Source organism: Somniosus microcephalus, chromosome 18 (assembly GCF_052327205.1).
Source record: "Somniosus microcephalus isolate GS21.2 chromosome 18, FLI_Smic_1.0, whole genome shotgun sequence".
Classification (NCBI taxonomy): Eukaryota; Metazoa; Chordata; class Chondrichthyes; order Squaliformes; family Somniosidae; genus Somniosus; species Somniosus microcephalus.
Window position 1 is genome coordinate 72,613,329 of NC_141004.1, and position 18,710 is coordinate 72,632,038.

The following is an 18,710-nucleotide window of genomic DNA, read 5'->3' on the forward strand; positions in this document are numbered from 1 at the left end:
CCATTTGGCCCTTCGATCCTGCTCCGTCATTCAATAAGATCATGGCTGATCTTCTACCTCATCTCCACTTTCCTGCACTATCCCCATATCCCTTGATTCCCTTAATATTCAAAAATCTATCACTCTCTGTCTTGAATATACTCAACGACTGAGCCTCCACAGCCCTCTGGGGTAGAGAATTCCAAAGATTCATCACCCTCTGAGTGAAGAAATTTCTCCTCATCTCAGTCCTAAATGGCCGACCCCTTATTCTGAGACTGTGACTCCTGGTTCTAAACTCCCCAGCCAGGGGAAACACCCTCCCTGCATCTACCCTGTCAAGTCCTGTAAGAATGTTGTATGTTTAAATGAGATCACCTCTCATTCTTCTAAACTCTCGAGAATATAGGCCTAGTCTGCTCAATCTCTCCTCATAGGACAATCCCCCCATCCCAGGAACCAGTCTGGTGAACTTTTGTTGCACTCCCTCTATGGCAAGTATATCCTTCCTTAGGTAAGGAGACCAAAACTGTACACAATACTCCAGATGTGGTCTCAGCAGGTCCCTATATAATTGCAGTAAGATGTCTTTACTTTTATACTCAAATCCTCTTGTAATAAAGGCCAACATACCATTTCCTTTCCTAATTGCTTGCTGTACCTGCATGTTAACTTTCAGTGATTCTTGTACAAGGACACCCAGGTCCCTCTGAACACCAACATTTCCTAATCTCTCAACTTATAAAATATTCTGCTTTTCTATTTTTCCTACCAAATTGGATAACTTCACATTTCTCCACATTATATTCCATTTGTCATGTTCTTGCCCATTCACTTAGCCTGTCTATATCCCCTTGAAGCCTCCTTGTATCCTCTTCACAACTTACATTCCCACCCAGCTTTATATCATCAGAAAATTTGGATATATTACATTTGGTCCTCTCATCCAACTCATTGATGTAGATTGTGAATAGCTGAGGCCCAAGCACTGATCCTTGCGGTACCACACTAGTTACAGCCTGCCAACCCAAAAATGACCCGTTTATTCCTACTCTGTTTTCTGTCGTTAACCAATCCTCAATCGATGCTAGCATATTACCCCTAACCCCATGAGCCCTAATTTTGTTTAATAACCTCTTGTATGGCACCTTATCGAATGCCTTCAATATTCAGGAAAGATAGGCAAAAAGGAAAAGGAGGTGGGGTAGCATTGCTGGTTAAAGAGGGGATTAACACAATTTTAAGAAGGATATTACCTCTGATGATGTGGAATCTGTATGGGTAGAACTGAGAAATACTAAGGGGCAGAAAACGTTAGTGGGAGTGGAATATAGACCTCCAAACAGTAATGCGGAGGTTGGGGATGGCATTAAAAGGGAAATTAGAGAAGCGTGCAATAAGGGCACAGCAGTTATCATGGGTGACTTTAATCTACATATAGATTGGGCTAACCAAATTAGTAACAATACTGTGGAAGAGGAATTCCTGGAGTGTATACGGGATGGTTTCCTGGACCAATATGTCGAGGGACCAACTAGAGATCAGGCCATCTTGGACTGGGTATTATGTAATGAGAAAGGATTAATTAGCAATCTTGTTGTGCGAGGCCCCTTGGGTCGGAGCGATCATAATATTATAGAATTCTTCATTAAGATGGAGAGTGAAGTAGTTGACTCAGAGACTAGTGTCCTGAATTTAAATAAAGGAAACTACGATGGTATGAGGCGCGAGTTGGGTAGGATTGATTGGGGAATGTCACTCAAAGGGTTGACGGTGGATAGGCAATGGCAAACATTCAAAGATCACATGGATGAACGACAGAATTTGTTCAACCCAGTTTGGCATAAAAATAAAACAAAAAAGGTGACTCAACCGTGGCTAACAAGGGAAATTAGGGATAGCATAAGATCCAAGGAGAGGACATATAAATTGGCCAGAAAAAGCAGTAAACCTGAGGATTGGGAGCAGTTTAGGATTCAACAAAGGAGGACAAAGGGATTAATTAAGAGGGGGAAAATAGAGTATGAGAGTAAGCTTGCAGGGAACATAAAAACTAACTGTAAAAGCTTTTATAGATATGTGAAGAGAAAAAGATTGGTGAAGTCAAGTGTAGGTCCCTTGCAGTCAGAATCACGGGAATTTATAATGGGGAACAAAGAAATGGCAGACCAATTAAATTGGTTCTGTCTTCACAAAGGAGGACACAAATAAACTCCCAGAGATGTCGGGGAACATAGGGTCTAATAAGAGGGAGGAATTGAAAGAAATCAGTATTTGTAGGGAAATGGTGTTAGGGAAATTGACGGGATTGAAGGCTGATAAATCCCCAGGGCCTGATAATCTACATCCTAGGGTACTTAAGGAAGTGTCCCTAGAAATAGTAGATGCATTGCTGGTCACCTTCCAAAATTCGATAGACTCTGGAACAGTACCCATGGATTGGAGGGTAGCTAATGTTACCCCACTATTCAAAAAAGGTGGTAGAGAGAAAACGGGGAATTATAGACCGGTAAGCCTGACATCGGTAGTGGGGAAAATGCTACAGTCCATTATAAAAGATGTAATAGCAGAGCACTTGGAAAACAGTGACTGGATCGGACAAAGTCAACATGGATGTACAAAAGGTAAATCGTGCTTGACTAATCTACTGGAATTATTTGAGGATGTAACTGGTAAAATAGATAAGGGAGAACCAGTGGACGTGGTGTATTTGGACTTTCAGAAGGCTTTCGATAAGGTCCCGCATAAGAGATTAGCATGTAAAGTTAAGGCACATGGGATTGGGGGCAAGGTATTGAATTGGATAGAGAACTAGTTGGCAGACAGAAAGCAAAGAGTTGGAATAAATGGCTCTTTTTCCGAGTGGCAGGCAGTGACTAGTGGGGTACCGCAGGGATCGGTCCTAGGACCGCAGCTATTCACAATATATATTAATGATGATCTAGACGAGGGAACTAGATGTAATATCTCCAAGTTTGCAGGCGATACAAAGCTGGGTGGGCGTGTGTGCTGTGAGGAGGATGCCGAGAAACTCCAGTATGATTTGGACAGGTTGGATGATTGGGCAGAAGCATGGCAGATGCAATATAACGTGGTTAAATGCGAGGTTATCCACTTTGGTGTCAAAAACAAGAAGGCAGATTATTATCTTAATGGCAATAGATTGGGAGAAGGGGAAGTGCAACGAGACCTGGGTGTCCTTGTGCACCAGTCGCTGAAGGTAAGCATGCAGGTGCAGCAGGCGGTTAAGAAGGCAAATGGTATGTTGGCCTTCATAGCGAGATGGTTTGAGTACAGGAACAAGGATGTCTTGCTGCAGTTGTACAGGGCCTTGGTGAGACCACATCTTGAGTACTGTGAGCAGTTTTGGTCGCCTTATCTGAGGAAGGATGTTCATGCCATGGAGTGAGTGCAGCGAAGATTCACCAGGCTGATACCTGGGATGGCAGGAATGATGTATGAGGAGAGATTGGGTCGACTGAGCTTATACTCGCTGGAGTTTAGAAGAATGAGAGGGGATCTCATTGAAACTAATAAAATTCTAACAGGACTAGACAGACTAGATGCAGGAAGAATGTTCCCGATGGTCGGGGAGTCCAGAACCAGGGGTCACAGTTTAAGGATAAGGGGTAAGCCATTTAGGACAGAGATGAGGAGGAATTTCTTCACCCAGAGAGTGGTGAACCTGTGGAATTCTCTACCACAGAAGGCAGTAGAGGCCAATTCGTTAAATATATTCAAGAAGGAGTTAGATATATTTCTTAAGGCTAAAGGGATCAAGGGAAATGGAGAGAAGGCAGGGACAGGGTACTGAATTTGGATGATCAGCCATGATCTCATTAAATGGCGAAGCAGGCTCGAGGGGCCGAATGGCCTACTCCTGCTCCTATCTTCTATGTTTCTATGCCTTCTAAAAATCCAAATACAGCACATCCACTGGTTCATAGAAACATAGAAACATAGAGATAGGAACAGGAGTAGGCCATTCGGCCCTTCGAGCCTGCTCCGCCATTCAATGAGATCATGGCTGATCTTCGTCTGAGATCATAGCTGATCTTACCAGTTCAGTACCCCGTCCCCGCCTTTTCTCCGTAACCCTTAATCCCCTTAGCCTTCAGAAATATATCCAATTCTCTCTTGAAAATATTTATTGAATTAGCCTTCACAGCCCTCTGTGGCAGGGAATTCCACAGGCTCACCACTCTTTGAGTGAAGAAATTCTTCCTCATCTCTGTTTTAAATGATTTGCCCGCTATTTTTAGACTGTGGCCCCTGGTTCTGTGCTCCCCGGCCATTGGAAACATTCTCTCTGAATTCAGCCTGTCCAGGCCTGCCATAATTTTATATGTTTCGATGAGATCCCCTCTCAATCTTCTAAACTCCAGTGAGTACAAGCCCAAACTATTTAATCTCTCTTTGTAGGTCATTCCCGCCATTCCAGGTATCAGCCTGGTGAATCGCCGTTGCACTCTTTCCATGGCAAGAACATCCTTCCGCAGATGGGGCGACCAAAACTGTACACAATACTCCAGATGCGGTCTCACCAGCACCTTGTACAGCTGTAGTAAGGTATCCCTATTCCTATACTCGAACCCCCTTGATATGAAGGCCAACATACCATTTGCCTTCTTGATCGCCTGTTGCACCTGCATGCTCTCCTTCAGTGACTGGTGCACAAGAACACCCAGGTCCCTCTGCACTTCCCCATCTCCCAATCTATTGCCATTTAGATAATAATCTACCCTCCTGTTTTTACCCCCAAAGTGGATAACCTCGCATTTATCCACATTATAATGCATCTGCCACGTATCTGCCCATTCCCCCAACCTGTCCAAATCGCACTGTAGCCTCCTGACATCCTCATCAGAGCCCACCCCTCCTCCTAGTTTAGTGTCGTCAGCGAATTTGGAAATATTGCATCCAATTCCCTGATCCAGATCATTTATATATATTGTGAACAGCTGGGGTCCCAGGACAGATCCTTGCGGCACCCCACTGGTCACTGCCTGCCACTCCGAAAACGAGCCGTTTATTCCAACTCTCTGTTTTCTATCCGCCAGCCAGTTCTCTATCCACGTTAATACTTTGCCCCCAATCCCATGAGCCTTAATTTTGCATGATAATCTTTTGTGTGGAACCTTATCGAAGGCTTTCTGGAAGTCAAGGTACACCACATCCATTGGCTCTCCCCCATCTATTTTACCAGTTACTTCCTCAAAAAATTCCAGCAGATTAGTCAAACACGATTTACCCTTTGTAAATCCATGTTGACTCTGTCCGATCCTTTCCCCATTTGTCAAGTGCTCCGCTATTTTATCCTTAATAATGGACTCTAGCATTTTGCCCACAACCGATGTAAGGCTTACTGGTCTATAATTCCCTGCTTTCTCTCTACCCCCCTTTTTAAATATTGGGGTAACATTAGCTACCCTCCAATCCACGGGTACTGTTCCCGAGTCAATGGAGTTCCAGAAGATGATCCTTAGAGCATCTGCTATCTCCAGGGCCACCTCCTTAAGTACCCTAGGATGTAGTTTATCAGGCCCCGGGGATTTGTCGGCCTTCAGTCCCCTCAACTTACCCAACACCATATCCCTAGAGATACTAATTTCTGTCAGCTCCTCCCTCTCATTAGTCCCTATGTTTGCCGATATTCCTGGGAGGTTATTTGTGTCCTCCTTTGTGAATACAGAACCAAAGTATGAGTTTAATTGGTCTGCCATTTCCTTATTCTCCATTATATATTCTCCCGAATCGGACTGCAAGGGACCGACTTGGGATTTTACCAGTCTTTTCCTCTTGATATACCGATAAAAGCTTTTGCAGTCTGTCTTTATGTTTGCTGCAAGTTTACTTTCGTATTCTATTTTCCCCTTCCTGATTAATCCCTTTGTCCTCTTTTGCTGTATCTTGTACTGCCCCCAATCTTCCGGTCTGGTGCTTTTTTTGCCAGTTGATATGCCCTTTTTTTTGATTTTATGCTGTCCCTAATTTCCCTCGTTATCCACGGTTGAGTCACCTTTTTAGGTTTATTTTTATGCCAAACCGGTATAAACATGTTCTGGAATTCTTCCATTCTATCTTTGAATGCTTGCCATTGTCTCTCCACTGTCAATCCCCCCAGAAACACCACCCAATCAATCTTACCCAATTCCCGTCTCATACCCTCGTAATTCCCTTTATTTAAGTTCTGGACCTTAGTCTCTGATTCAATTTCCTCACTCTCCATCTCGACTGAGAGCTCGATCATATTATGATCGCTCTGACCCAAGGGGCCTCGTACAAGAAGATTGCTGATAAGTCCCTTCTCATTGCACAATACCCAGTCTAAAATGGCCTGATCTCGAGTCGGCTCCTCGACATATTGGTCCAGATAACCGTCCCGAAAACATTCCAGGAATTCCTCCTCCTCAGAATTTTTACTAATTTGGGTAGTCCAATCAATATGTAAATTAAAGTCACCCATGATGACAGCTGTGCTCTTATCGCACGCTTCTCTAATTTCCCTTTTTATGCCTTCCCTCACCTCCATATTACTATTTGGAGGCCTATATATCACACCCACTAACGTTTTCCTCCCCTTGCTATTTCTCATTTCTACCCAGATTCCGTTTCATCCGAGTTAATATCCTTCCTTTCCATTGCATTAATCCCCTCCTTTACCAGCAATGCTACCCCACCTCCCCTACCTTTTTGCCGATCCTTCCTAAATATTGTATATCCCTGGATGTTAAGTTCCCAGCCTTGCCCACCCTGCAGCCACGTTTCTGTAATCCCAATCAAATCATACTTGTTTACCTCTATTTCCACAACTAATTCATCCACCTTGTTCCTAATGCTTCTAGCATTAAGATACAAAGCCTTCAGGCTTGCTTTTTTCACACTCTCATTATGAATTAGTTTGTCCCTTTGTGTTTCTCTCCTTTGCTTATTGCTTCTCACCTTTCTACCATCTATTTCTGACTTCATATGACTTCCCTCTTTTCCACTACCTAGGTTCCCATCCCCCTGCCAAATTAGTTTAAATCCTCCCGAACCGCCCTAGAAAATATTACCCCGAGGACATCGGCTCCCTCACAGTTCAGGTGTAGACCGTCCCCTTGGTACAGGTCACTCCTCCCCAAGAACTGGTTCCAATGCCTCAAGAATTTAAATCCCTCTCCCTTGCACCACTGCTCAAGCCACGTATTTAGCTTATCTATCTTACTCTCTCTAAACTTATTAGCTCGTGGCACTGGTAGCAATCCAGAGATTACTACCTTTGAGGTCCTACTTTTCAATTTAGCTCCTAACTCCCTAAATTCAGCTTGTAGGACCTCCTCCCTCTTTTTACCTACATCGTTGGTACCTACATGTACCACGACAACTGGCTGATCCCCCTCCCCCTTCAGAATGCTCTGCACCCGCTCCGAGACATCCTTGACCCTTGCACCAGGGAGGCAACATACCATCTTGGAGTCTCGGTCTCGGCCACAGAAACTCCTATCTATCCCCCTTACAATTGAATCCCCTATCACTATAGCCCTATCCCTCTTTTTCCCGCCCTTCTGGTTCCCCCATATCTATTCTGCTAGTTACAACCTCAAAAAACTGTAATAGATTCGTCAAACACGATCTCCCTTTCATAAATCCACGTTGACTCTGTCCAATCCTATTATTATTTTATAAGTGCCCTGTTACCACGTTTTCCCTACTACTGATGTCAGGCTAACTGGTCTGTAGTTCCCTGTTTTCTCTCTCCCTCCTTTCTTAAATAGTGGGTTTACATTTGCCACCTTCCAATCCACGGGAACCGTTCTAGAAACTATGGAATTTTGGAAAATGACAACCAATGCATCCACTATCTCTATAGCCACCTCTTTCAAAACCCTAGGATGTAGGCCATCAGGTTCATGTGATGCTGTTGTTGAGTGCATGTCAGCACAGATTTAGCTTTCTGGAGGTTGCAAGTCTTTTCAGCAAAGTCGGGATCCACTGTCACCTCATTGGTACAACCTATCACACCAGTGACAGATTGTTTCTGTCATCTCTATTTGACCTGCCATCTATTACATAACCATGGGTGCTGTTTATACTGTCTCACCTTGGTCCTCAGAATTGGACCTCGATGAGCCCCAACACCAGCAGCACCAGGCACACCAGCAGCACCAACAACACCACCAACCTTCTCCTCACCTACTGGATGCTACACAGGACAGAGGGCATTAGCGCAGGGCGATACCCCCAGTACAGGGTATACAGGCAGAGGATGAGCTTCCTCAACATGACTGAGCAGCAGTGCCAAAGGAGGCTCAGGCTATCGCGCCAGGTCGTCGCAGACATGGAGCAAGACCTGCAGCCCAGAGGAGCGGGTGTCCACTACTTACCAGTGGCTGTCAAAGTCACCAGCACCCTCAACTTCTTCGCCTCAGGCTCCTTTCAGGGACCTGCAGCAGACATTTGCAGCATCTTGCAGTCGGCCGCCCACAGATGCATCACACAGGTCACCGATGCCCTGTTTGACAAGTCAGCCAATTATATCAGCTTTGCCACTGATGAAGCCAATGTTACTGAGCGGGCGCTCGGCTTTGCTGCTCTGGCTGGCTTCCCACGGGTGCAGGGCGTCATCGACTGCACACATGTGGCCATCAAGGCACTCCACCATCACCCAGGAGTCATTGTCAACCGCAAGGGCTTCCACTCCCTCAATATGCAGCTCATCTCCAACCATAGGAAGATCATCATGCATGTGTGCACCAAATTCCCTGGCAGCTGCCATGACTCTTCTGTCCTGCGCCAGTCCACCCTCCCTCCCTCAGCTCTTCGCTCCTCCAAACAGACTTTCCGGCTGGCTGCTTGGAGACAAGGGCTAACCACTGAAGACATGGCTCATGACACCCTTGAGAAGGCCAAGTACTGAGGCCGAGGAGAGATATAATGAAAATTACATTTCCACCAGATGTCTCAGAGAGCAGACAATAGGCATGCTGAAAATGCGCTTCAGATGCCCTGACAGATCTGGAGGAGCCCTTCAGTATGCATCAACCAGGGTCTCCAGAATCGTAGTGGTCTGCTGCGCCCTGCACAACATAGCGCAGCAGCGAGGATTAGCGCAGCATGAGGAGCAAGACTCTGAGTGCACAGCCTCTTCAGAGGAGGAGGAGGAGCATTAGCTGGAAGACGAGGAGGAGGAGCAGGAGGAACCTGCGGTCCAGATCACACCAGCATCCGAGCACATTGCTGCCCGGGAGCCCAGGGATGGGCTCATCATGGCCAAATTTACTTAACTTCAGGCATTACATCCATATGGCTGCCATATGCTGCGCCAGGCTCCCAAAACCCCACAGCAACACCATAAAGCATCCCTGCAATGACCAGGCCATTCCTTTCACACTGACCACCATTGCTGGAGGCAACGTTATGTCTCACCAGTCACTCCAACTCATTAAGCCACTTCCAAAGTTGCAGACAGAATTGGCCATGACCAGAAAGTGGTGAAAATAAGAATTTTTATCTGTGACATCACATTAACGGAAACTTCATACAAACAGTTATTAAAACACCCAAGTGATTACCCTTGTGCATCTACTTTTGTGTCATCTTTCTCTTACACGTGCTTCTACGTGGTGCCACCCCTGTGGCTTCAGCAGAGCTAGAGGCAGCCTGCTCACTTCCCTGCTGCGACTGCATGGACACTTTTGGCGGATGTCCTCTGGGTCTTGGAGCCTGTGATGGCCCCACCAATGTCTGCTCCTCCTGTGACTGTGCAGGGGCAGACTCGGCCATCGTGATCCCAGGAGGCCTGTGGGGCTTTGACTGAGGGGAGGCAACAGGGGAGAAGTGTGAGCGCTTTGAGAGGAGCCCCCACTTCCATGTCCCCATTCACCATCATCGCTCTCATGGGTCACTCGCTCTTCCCTGCTCGCAAGGAGCTGGAGAGTACCTTGCTGCACAGCAGTGGGGCCATGAAGACCCAAGTGTACATTTAGATCCCTCCTAGAGAAGAGGTCAATGAGCGTTTGCCATCTATTCTCCATAGATAGCCATCTATTTTCCATAGGTTCCATGTGCTCCTGTGAGTGGTGCATTAGCTGCTCCATGCAGGTGGCCATCCTTTCCACAGAAGAGCCTAGTCGCCATCGCCTGCGACACAGTGGTGCTCATGTTGGAGATGGACTCGTCCATTCTCTGCACATTTGCAGACATTGCGGTCGCAAAACCTGTCAAAGCCTCCTGCACTTCTTGCTGCATCTCCAGGATCGCCCTCTTTCTGCATGGCCCGAGGCTCAGCGTCTGCATACAGCTGAGCAGGGCTGGGAACATCTTGTGCCCTCCGGCGTGGAGTCTCTATTGCTGTCCCTGTCTCCACGACCTTGCTCCCCTGTAGCTTGTGAGACACCAGGTGACAACACTACTCTATTTCGCGTAGGACCCACTGAGGTGTGCATATCTGCACTGGTGCTGGGTGTGCTTATGTCTGGTGACGGTGTACCCTCAGAGGCTGGAGGCTCCTCTGAGGAGTTGTCTTCCTCTTCCTCCTGAACAGTGGGGGGAAGGCCCTTGATGGACTTGTGGGACAGTAAAGAGATGATTTAGAAATGTCATATCAAGAATGGGTAACGATACCATTATGCACATGATGAACATTCACTGGCTGCTGACATCAGTCCCCATATGAGTGACTGCTGTATGCCATGTAGTTGTATGAGATGTATTCTGTCACCAGGTTGCTGAGATGCCCCCCTCTCTCTGTCCCCCACCTCCAGCTGCTCTGCGACTCCTGAGACTTCCAGGGCGACCTCCTCTGCTGCAGTTAAGGTGGCCAATGATGGAGGACCAGCTCCGGTTCTCTCCCTCTCTCTCTTATTGTGGGTTCTCTTCTCCTGCAAGGAGGCAAAGAAGAGAAGTTTGAGTGAGAGAAAGACTTGCATTTATATAGCGCCTTTCACGACCACCGTACTTTACAGTCAACGAAGTACTTTTGAAGTGTAGTCACTGTTGTAATGTGGGAAACGCGGCAGCCAAGTTGCACACAGCAAAGTCCCACAAACAGCAATGTGATAATGACCAGACAGTCTGTTTTTGTTATGTTGGTTGAGGGATAAATATTGGCCAAGACACCGGGGATAACTCCCCTACTCTTCTTCGAAATAGTGCCATGGGATCTTTTACATCCACCTGAGAGAGCAGATGGGGCCTCGGTTTAACGTCTCATCCAAAAGACGGCACCTCCAACAAGTGCAGCACTCCCTCCACACTGCACTGGAGTGTCAGCCTAGCTTTATGTGCTCAAGTCCCGGGAGTGAGACTTGAACCCACAACCTTCTGACTCAGAGGCGAGTGTAGAAACATAGAAACATAGAAGATAGGAGCAGGAGTAGGCCATTCAGCCCCTCGAGCCTGTTCCGCCATTTAATGAGATCATGGCTGATCATCCAAATTCAGTACCCTGTCCCCTGCTTTCTCCCCATATCTCTTGATCCCTTTAGCCTTAAGAAATATATCTATTCCTTCTTGAATATATTTAATGAATTGGCCTCAACTGCCTTGTGTGGTAGAGAATTCCACAGTTTCACCACTCTCTGGGTGAAGAAATTCCTCCTCATCTCAGTCCTAAATGGCTTACCCCTTATCCTTAGACTGTGACCCCTGGTTCTGGACTCCCCGACCATCGGGAACATCCTTCCTGTATCTAGTCTGTCTAGTCCTGTTAGAATTTTATAAGTTTCAATGAGATCCCCTCTCATTCTTCTAAACTCTAGCGAATATAAGCCTAATCGACCCAATCTCTCCTCATACGTCATTCCTGCCATCCCAGGTATCAGTCTGGTGAATCTTCGCTGCACTCTCTCCATGGCAAGAACATCCTTCCTCAGATAAGACGACCAAAACTGCACACAATACTCAAGGTGTGGCCTCACCAAGGCCCTGTACAACTGCAGCAAGACATCCTTGCTCCTGTACTTGAACCCTCTCGCTATGAAGGCCAACATACCATTTGCCTTCTTAAGGGTTTGGAGGCAGGACAGTTGGCAAAATGGCAGAATCTGGGGGCGGGTGCCCATCCCGCCCCCAACCCGCCTCCGTGCCATCTTGCCAGGAGGCGGGTTACCGTCCTGCGCCGGGTCCCGTCTCCTTGGAGGTGGGAAGGGATTACAGCCACTTAACTGCATGTTAACAGGTAGTTAACAGGCAGATAAGAGGATTATCCCCATTTTGCCCACACAAGTGCGGGCTTCCCGAAGGCTCCGAAACCGAGGCGAGCAGTGGGTCTGCGGGGGTCAGAGGGTGCAAAAGTGCGCTGTGAAGGTAAGTGATGGGTGCAAGTGTGGAGAGGTGAGTATCTGAGGTCAGTGGAAAGTGTTAGAAAAAGTTTACTTACCTTGGTTTCTTCCTGCAGGCTTCAATCGGTGGGTATGCGGAGAGTCTCGCACCTCCGCGGCAGAGATGACAGATGGCCGTTACATTCTCCAATGCAACAACCATCTAATTTCTGCAAAAGAAAGAGGTTTGATGAGTTCTTGTATTCAAGAACTCATCAAACTACAGAGAATGTCAGTTTGACAGCTACACAGAGCTGTCAAACGATGACAATTCATCTGTCAAAACTTTTTGATAGATGAAACGTCATACGTTGACATTCTCTGTAACCGGCTTTCCCTTAATTGGCCTGCTAAGCCCACTGGGCAGGCTTAAGAAGGTCAATCAAGGGAAAATAGCGTGGGTTGGCCAGAAGTTGATGGGAGGCGGGACTGAAACCCGACAAGTGGGAGTCCCGCCTTCAAAAGCTCCCCACTGGCAAAATCCAGCCCTTAGTTTCAGATTTAACTAAATCACTCTCAAAGTCAACATAATTAACCCTGTCTCATTGCACAATACTAGATCTAAAATAGCCTGTTCTCTTGTTGGTCCTCGACTAGGAACATTCATACACACTCCCTTATCCACCATGTCAGTGACCTCCTTAAAAAAAAAATCAACCAGATTAGTCAGATATGACCTATCCATCATAAATCCATGCTGATCATACTTGTCCGTGCTCAGTCACTCTGACCCTAATGATAGATTCCATTAGCTTCCCCACAACAGGTGATAATCTGACAGGTTTGTATTTTCCTGGTTTCCCCCTCTCTCTTGTCTGAAATAATAGTGATATTTGCACTTTTCCAATCCAAAGGCACAATTCCCAAATCTAGAGAGCTTTGGAAAATTATGACCAACACATCTGCAATTTCCCCACCTGTTCCTTTTAATATCCTAGAGTGGGAACCATCAGAACCTGGAGATTTGTATATCTTAAGTCCTATTATTTTCTCCATTACCATATTGTTACATATATTAAGTTCAATAAGTTACTGCCCTTGACTTATTTTTAGATTCCCATGTACCGCTGATATTTTGTCCTCTTCCTCCACTGTGAAAAAGCAAGTCTGCCATTTCATTATTATCCATTATAGTCTCACCTGCACCTGTCTTTAATGGGCCCACATTCTCCCTCACTACTCTCTATCCCTTAATATATTTATAAAAACTTTTACTGTTAGCTCTTGCAAGTTTTTGTTTATACTCTCTTTTTGCACCTCTATTACTTTCTCTGTATCCCTTTGTTGTTTTATTTAAAGTCTCTCAGTCTGCTGGATTTCCACTGTTCTTTGTATCTGTATAAGCCTTTTCTTTGAGCTTTATACCATATCTTACCTCATTTGTTGACCAGGGTTGCTTAACAAGTGGAGCCTTTGCCTTTTAGGGGTATGCACTGGTTTTATATCATACTAAATATTTCCTTGAAAACTTCCCACTGTTTATCTGTACTTTTACCTGTTAGCATCTCTGCCGAGTTTACTGTGGTCAATGTATTTATTATCCCTTGGAAGTTTGCCTTACTTAAATTTAAAATCTTGATTTGTGACTCTTGCATCTCCCTCTCAAACCTAATATCAAATTCAATCATATTATGGTCACTATTTGCAAGATGTTCCCTTACAGTCAGATTGTAAACTAATTCTGAATCGTTATTCATCACTATATTTAGTATGGCCTTACCCCTTGTCAGTTCTAAAACATATTGGTCATGAAACTCTGCTCCGTAGTGCTTGGTTTTTTCAGTGCTACGGGTACTGTTATGAGTTGAAAATGGTGTCCGCGCCACGCGTGTACACTTCTGGTGCTGGCTGTGCCAAAAGCCATTTTGTTGAGGTCATTAGCGCGGGTGCTAGGAGCGTGCATGCAGAGTAGGCAGATCGTGATGTCAGTCAGCGTGTGACGCTGATTTGACGCCAGCGCTGCCATTTTCAACCTCAACGCTCCAGCTAATACCCTCTCTTAAACATGCACAGCTGAACATGCGTTCTGCAGCAGGAAGAATCCCCCACCAGCGCTATTTAAAGGGATCATCAACTGCTTTCAGGTTAGTTGCTGATTGATTTCTATTGGCCCTGGTGAGTTTGTAGAAGTGTTTGGTATGTTTTTATCTTATTTGAATTTGCTGAAGTCTCCAGGGAGTGGTGTGGCAGGTAACTTCAAGGCTTCTGCTCAGACCAGTTGCTCCCAGACATGGGTGCAGTAGTTTGTACCCCCCTTGGCCTGCAGCATGACAGGGAGAATGAGCAGAGGTGACACAGACCAGGACAAGCTGCTAGAAGAGGTTGGAGGAGGAGGGGGAGAAGGGCTCTCAGCAGGAACTTCAAGGAGCAATTCTCCTACCTCAACCTCAGCGAGGAACAGAGCATGCAACGTCTCCGCTTCACTAAGGAGGTGCTCACTGAAATCTGCCACCTGTTGCAGGTTGAACTGCAGCCTCAGAACATGGTGAGGACGGCATTGCCAGTCCCTGTGAAGGTGAGGGTGGTCATGCATTTTTATGCGTTGGGCTCCTTCCAGGCTGGAGCAGGCGATATTTCCAACATCTCCCAGTTTGCCGTGCACTGTTGCATAAGGGAGATCACTGAGGCTCTGTATGCAAAGAGAGGTGAATACATTTCATTCTCTTTTGCCAGAGAGAAGCAGGCAGAGCGAGCATGCAGCTTTGCCAGGATAGCAGGCTTCCCCATGGTGCCATTGACTGCACATATGTCACTTTGCAGGCACTGCATGCGAATTCGGAGATGTACCGCAACCGGAAGGGATTCCACTCCCTCAATGTCCAGCTGGTGTGCGACCATACTCAGTGCATCATGCAGGTCAATCCTCAGTATCCTGGCAGCAGTCATGATGCATTCATTCTGCGGCAGTCCGCTGTACTATCCGCATTTGAGCCACCACGACAAAGCAGAGGGTGGCTACTGGGCGACAAGGGCTATCCACTGTTATGACTCCAGTGTGCAACCCAACCACACGTGAGCAGCATATCAAAAGCCGTACTGCCACACAGAATGTGATCGAGCAGACCATTGGGATGCTTAATCAACGCTTCTGCTGCCTGGAGGAACCCTGCAGTACTCGCCAGAGCGAGTCTCAAGGTTTGTCGTGGTCTGCTGCATGCTGCACAACCTCGCCATCATGAGGGCGCAGCCCTTGCCACCAGGTATACGGCAAAGAGCTGGGGAGGGGGAGGAGGAAGTGGGGAGGCAACCAACACAGCCCCTTTCTGGCCGGGTTGTTTGTGATCAACTCATCCGACTGCGGCACCAGTGGATGCAATCCCAATTCCCCATTCACCAACAGTCCAACACCTTACCTTTCCTCTGTTTCATCACAGCGTCCTCTTGGCCACAATGCTACAATAACAGCCACCACAAAACAAACATTACAAACCAAATTTATAAATAAAACCGTCCAATATTACATACCAAGTCAACTAAACACCCTTGTGCATTCCCTTAGTGTCTGTCTTCCGTGTGCCTTTGCCTGTCCTAGTGCTCCTACACAGTGCTACCCCAGTAGCTGCAGATGGTCTTAGAGGATGACCTTGAGCAGCTCTGTGTCTAGGAGGCCTGGCTTCGGACTGCTGGTGTTTATGCTCCACACAAGCATCCTCCCACCCAACTTCTCCTGACCCTATCAGCATATCCTTCTTTTCCTTTCTCTCTCGTGTGCTTATCTAGCTTCCCCTTAAATGCATCTCTGCTATTTGCCTCAACTACTCCCCGTAGTAGCAAGTTCCACATTCGCACCACTCTCTGGTTAAAGAAGCTTCCCCTGAGTTCTTTATTGGATTTATTAGTGACTGTCATATATTTATGGCCCCTCGTTTTGGTCCCCCCCACAAGTGGAAATATAGATTTCTTAATTTATAATAGTTCTGTAATGTTAGAATCATTCAGCTTATAAGTGGTTAAATGCCAAGGCTGCACGCATCATCTTTTTTCAACATTAGGCCAGCTGGTTCTCATCCAAACAATAGTGATTTGGAACAAAGGTGGGATTGTGTGAACAATCTCAAGCATTTCACACCATTGTGATAAATGTTTCTCTTGTGGCACCTGAGAGGCCCGGTGATGTTTCATTTCTTTTGCACAAGATCCGTTTTTAAGAGTGACCAGTGACACTGAACCTAAGAGATTATCTTTTTGCACAGCCAAGGACTTGGCTGGGCAGGCATTTGACAACTCTGTGCTCCCCCATCAAAGGGGAGGCGTTTCAATCAGGGTGGTGACTTTGACACTTCAGTGCAGTACTGAGGGAGTGTTGCATTGTTAGATGACTTTGAGATGAGACAGTAAACCAAGGGCCCTGTTCATGTGGATGTAAAAGGTCCCATGCCATTATTTGAAGAAGAGCAAGGGAATTTTCCTGATGTCTTACCTAATATTCCTACCTCAACCAACACCACAGGAAACAGATTAACAGCAATCATCTCATTGTTGTTTGTGGGACCCTGCAGTGTATAATTTGGCTGCTGTGTTTGCCTACATTAATTAGCTGTGAAGCACATTGGGACATCCTGAGGAGGTGAAAGGCACTATATAAATGCAAGTTCTTTCTTACCCATTGTTTCATTCCCTTGAGGCAATAATTTCTTATCCATTTCCATAATTCCCATAGTTTTAAGCTCATGTAACAACCCTTTCATGCAGACTGTGTTAAGGGTTTTCTACAAGTTCAGATGCATCATGTCATAGGGGCAGCAGTCCTCTTGGCATGTCACAAAAAGTCAAGGAGGTTGTTCACAGGACCATGTTGGCTGCTGTTTACTCGATTATTATTATTCCTACATTACAACAGTGACTACACTTCAAAAATATAAGTACCTCATTGGCTGTAAAGCACTTTGGGGTGCCCAGTGGTCGTAAAAGGCGCTATATAAATGCAAGTCTTTCTTTTTATTATTGTACAGGCAACTCTCAAGTTTTCTCCTGATAACTAATTCCATTATTTCGATTGTTAATGATATTAGAATAGTCTGTTTACAGTTGCTTGGGGTTGTGTTGTCACATATTTTCAATAAGGATACTGCATAGTTTGTTTCCAGTTTAACAGGACCGGACTAGTATTCATTAACTCACCCATGCTGAATTTCAGTACTTCACAGATCTCACTCCAAGTGTTAGTACCAGGAATAAATACCATCCATCCCTGGAGAGTTCTTTGTTTTGAGTCCTTTAAGCAGGTGTTGGATCTCCATCTCATTGATGTTGAAATTGTTAAACCTTCTTGGATTATTTCTGATATTGTTGGGCATGCTACTAGGGTCTTCCCTAGTAGATATTTTAAGGAAGTATTAATTGAGTATATTATTTTATGTTAATCCTGCTTTGGCCTGATAAGCATCCTTTAGAATTCCCACCTCTTCTCACTGTTATAGACCTGGAAAAATTTCTTGCTGTGATATTTAGCATTTGAAGCTATTATTTTCAAGTTCCTTTTTGTTGATCCATTGTGGGTTGATGGGTCCTTGCCCAAGTGGTCATTCTTCATGTGTGAGCCTAGGCAGTGAGTGTAGGCAAACTATTTAATCACAATCCGACATCCACACATATGCCCCTTCTAGCAAGGTTCACTATCGATCAGGACTGGATTTCCTTTTCCTTCCTTAGTCAAGGAGCACTGAAGCCAATTGCAGGACCTTAGCTTCTGTCCTGGCTGAGATCAGCTAACTCAGCACAGACTAACAACTGAATCTAGAGTCCATTGATCTGTACAGCTGAAGGTTACATATCCTGATGCGTTTAACTACATTACAACAGTGGCTACACTTCAAAAATACTGGAAAGTGCTCTGGGAAAGTCCTGAGCCGCTGTATAAATGCCACTTCTTTTGTTTCTTTATGCCCCAGGGCATTGAGGGGTTCGTTGGTCGCTCCTGGCCAAACACTTGAGTGCCATATGATTCAATTTAAGATGGGCAGGGCCTGAAATTTGAGGATCTGAACCAGAAGGTGAATATGAAGACTGCCCACCCTGGACAAACACGTCTGCCAAGTCACTGAAGCGATTTCTCACAGGAAACATTTGTCCACAGGCTGCCTGTAAGCAGCACAGCCAAAGGGGCGGATAGGGTGCGAGGTACCCCTCTGTTGTCATTCAGACCCCACTGGCAGGTCTGACCCTCTCGCCACTTCCCCTTTGACCCCAGCCCTGCCCTACCCCACCTGCCCTCAGTGCGGCAGCAGCCAATCGGCGCCGAGCAGAATGGCTTTTAAACAAAGAGTGCCGGCGCTGGCCAGCGCCTCACCGACCAAGGAGCCGTATCAATGCGCCGGATATAAACAGACGGACATCGCGTCCCCTCCCGGCTCGATTCCAGCCCCCTCACGGCGTTGTGGCGTCGATGTTGTGCGAGCAGAATTCGGTCCGGTCCGGTTGCGCGCTGGC